The following is a 3840-nucleotide window of genomic DNA, read 5'->3' as shown; positions in this document are numbered from 1 at the left end:
GGCGGAGTGTCATCGTGCAAGAGCGGATGCCCAGTCCGAGTCAGGTATAGGGTGGCCTATGTCTTTCTCCCACCCGATGTCCAATTTGATTTTATGGGACAAGGGTTCGCCTAGGATGAGGTTGAAGATTGCTTCCAGAGCAGCATGCAGATCTTTCTCCCAGGTTGCTTTGGGGAGACCTCGCACTCGGATATTGTTGCGGTCCCCCCTGTTTTCCAGATCCTATGCATGGTTATGCAAGTCGCAAAGGAACTCCGACTGTGAGGCTATTGTAGAGTGCAGCTGAGCAACATAGGCCCTGGTGGAGTCATGGGTTTCCTCTAGGTTCTCAACTCTATCCGGGACATGTTGTAAGGCCTTGCAGAGAGAGCAGATTTCAGCCTAGCATGCATCCCTAACCTCAGAGATCAAAGAGCGGAAATCTTCTTTAGTAGGAATTTGTGAAAGAAGATGACTCCTATCAAGAGGAGTAGGGGATGGGACCATGGAGCAGTCTATGTCTGCCTCAGACAGGGTGTCCCATGAGGACCCCCCACCCACCGGAACAAAGGTTGCAGATGCCGATAATGGCAAGAGCTGGTCCCTTGCAGGTGCAGTGCAGGTGGAATGTCCAGGACGGGGGGGGGGGGGGGGGGGGCAGGTGAGGAAGTGGTAGCTACAGGTGAGGCCAGGGGGGCCTGAGCAGCAAGAATGTCAGGCAGGTAAAATGCAGTAGGCTGGAGGGAGGGGGGGGGGGGAGTCCCTCACAATGGCTGCCAAGGAGAGAAGGTGCCCACCCAGGTGCCCCTTATACTGGGGGTCCAGGGGGCAAGGAGGCTGCTGGGAAGAGATGATAGTCGCACTCCCTGGGCTGTCAGCTGCTTGGATAGGGGCCTGGGTATGCAGGAGGTCCTCCCACCATACCTGTGGCAGAGGAGGTGGTAGCAGTGCCGGCTCCGGAGTTTTCTGTGCACCCGCCGAGCCTCCCAGCTTAGCAGGTGGGTGCAGCGCTGAAGGATTGGGCGCACAGGAGCCCCCCGAGATGCAGGTGACTTCGGTGCCAGCTGATCCCCGTAGCGCCGGAGCGAGGGGAGGCAGCAGGAGAGCAGAGTGTGCCCGGCTGGTGGAGGAGGTCCCTGAGTAGGAGCGCAGGCCAGAGGCGGGATTGGAGGACATAAGCAGGCCAGCAGCGCCGGGCACAGGAGAAGGGCAGAGGTACTGTTGGATGCCTCAGGGTGCGGGAATGGGGGTTTTTGCAGCAGGGCATCTCTTAGGTAGCTTGCAGGAGATCCTTCCCATTGGTTAGCGTGCAGTCAGGGCATTTAAGAGCAGGCAGAGGGCCTTGTTGTGCAGGAGCTCCTGCACTATGCTGCCATCTCCCACGGTGCCTCGCCATGCCCCCCGATTACTTCTTCTGATGACTTCCGAGTCTTCTTTTGGCCCCTCACTTCTGCAGACATCTACATCCTTTATAATAACAAAAATGAATTCATATAAAACACTAAAAGGAAATCTGTCTTCAGTATGTCATCAGGTGGTAGTGCATGTGATACTGATGAAAATCATACTTCTGTTCTCCGATCTGTGACGCCGTGCTGCTGTTCCGCCATAATCCCTGGATTTATGTCTATGCTATATGCTAATGATACTGCATGGTGCACTTGGGGCATTCACAAGCCCCCCATACATGGTGACATCCAGTCAGCATCTTCATTGCCACACCTTCTTCCCTCTGCTGTGCTTGCTATGCAGAAAAATGGAACTCCACTCTGCAGCATAATGGCTGTGGTTGCAGATATTGTCATGCCAAGGAGAGGCTGGCTGGACATCACTGAGCACAGGGGGCGGGAATGCCCCAAAGCACCAAGCAGATCATTTGCATATCCAGAAAACCAGGATAATAGTGGAACAGTGGCACAGATCAAGTACTTCCATCAGTATCACACAAAGATTCCCTTTAAATAAATACACACCCCAGACCCGTTGTCCTAAGAATATCGAGTACCTATACTTGGCCACCTAAACTAGTAAAGACTTTGGACTTGACCCCCTAAAAATATCAACCGATAACTGAACCCTAGAGAATTGCAGACTCCTAAATTCAGACCCCACACTAGATGCATCTACAGTCTGAGCCTGATCTGTCCCTATAGAGCTCATATTAGCAGCTGACCTCTGTAAATGCACATGGCCTCTGCAAGGGGCTGATATGACAATGAGATCGTATGAGTTCAGTAGGAGCAAATAATCAGCCCCCACAGAAGCCATATCAGTCGTAGTCATGGCATCCTCTAGTCTAAAGAAAACATGTCTGCCCATTTGCTATGATGGCTGGTGACTAACCCCGCCCAATGCACCCCCAACCCTGTACGTCAGTAATTCCCCTCCCTCTATATTTCCCTGAGTACCTGTCTCTCTGGCTGTCTCACAATATAGTGATGGAGATTTCATTTTGGCAACCAAGCCCCCCCCCCCCCCCGCCCCCAGGGGATGTTAGTGTCCCATGTGGGTGACAACAAGGCAAATTTCTATGTCTACATTAGGGCTGCAAGTCCAAGCTTGACCATGGGTTTGATGACCTGAAGTGACATCTGTCCACAATCAGACCTGTGGTCATACGACCATGTGAGCCCGTTAGGAGACTGCAGTGCATAAGGAGACAAGCCAGTCACAACCTCCCCTCTTTTTAGGCTCCTCAACATACAGTGCCATGCAAATTACATTGCTCCCTTTAGGCTTCCCAACACACAGTAGTCCCATGTAAACAGAATCACTCCTCTCCCTTCAGGCTCCCAAACATACAGTACTATTAAAATAATATCACCCAGCCCCCATCCTCACCTCCATCCCCATCCCAGCAAACCACTTACATGTCCTGCTATTGTGAGTTTGCACCTCTATGTACACCAGGGGCGGATCCAGAGTCTAGTCTCAGGAGGGGCACTATTAGAGAATTTCGTTTTGGTGGACAGAAAATATGGTGTTTCTTTAAGAACTTACAATATTATTAAATGTATCCAGTATAATAATCAAATACACCAATTGCCACAGAATGTTTTTACAATTTAAAACTACACCTCCCAGTATGACCTAAGTAGTGGTAAGGTTATGCTGGGAGTTGTTGTTTCACCCATCATTACTGCAAAACTTACAAGTGACTACAGCTCTGAAGGGACAGTCAGGAGAAGGCACAATGATATCAGTGATTACAGGTGACATCTTCTCTATAGTCTTTCCTTATCTAATTCAGATGGTACATACCACCGGGTCCAGCTAAATATTCTCGCTGAAGAACTTGATGCCCAGACGACTCCTCACTATGTCAGCGGATTCTGAACCTCTATATGAAAACAAGTATTATTATAAAACTGCCAAACATCCTATCCTTTGAATATAATTCTGACACACTGTACCCTCCGAATATACTAAAACTCACTTTACCCTTTGAATATAATACTGCCACACACTGTACTCAATGAATATAATACTGCCACATACTGTACCCACTGAATAATACTGCCACACAATGTACCCACTGAATATAATACTGCCACACACTGTACCCACTGAATATAATACTGCCCACACACTGTACCCAATGAATATAATACTGCCACACACTGTACCCACTGAATTTAATACTGCCACACACTGTACCCACTGAATATAATACTGCCACACATTGTTCCCACTGAATATAATACCGCCACACACTGTACCCACTGAATATAATACTGCCACACATTGTACGCACTGAATATAATACTGCCCACACACTGTACCCAATGAATATAATACTGCCACACATTGTACCCACTGAATAATACTGCCACACATTGTACCCACTGAATATAATACTGC

At 49.1% G+C, this 3840-nt stretch overlaps 1 long non-coding RNA gene across 1 annotated transcript; it reads right to left on the bottom strand.

Moving 5' to 3' along the window:
* Window positions 1-1382: 1382 nt before the first annotated feature.
* On the bottom strand, window positions 1383-3253 carry LOC130277690 (uncharacterized). Its single transcript, XR_008845533.1, has 3 exons — window positions 3241-3253; window positions 2850-2922; window positions 1383-1446 (listed from the first exon to the last, which is right to left on the bottom strand). It is a non-coding gene; the product is annotated as an uncharacterized LOC130277690 (long non-coding RNA).
* Window positions 3254-3840: the final 587 nt, after the last annotated feature.

This window comes from Hyla sarda, chromosome 6 (genome assembly GCF_029499605.1).
Source record: "Hyla sarda isolate aHylSar1 chromosome 6, aHylSar1.hap1, whole genome shotgun sequence".
In the NCBI taxonomy this organism is placed as follows: Eukaryota; Metazoa; Chordata; class Amphibia; order Anura; family Hylidae; genus Hyla; species Hyla sarda.
The sequence above is the reverse complement of the archived record's forward strand: the minus strand, read 5'-3'. Positions and strand labels throughout refer to the sequence as shown.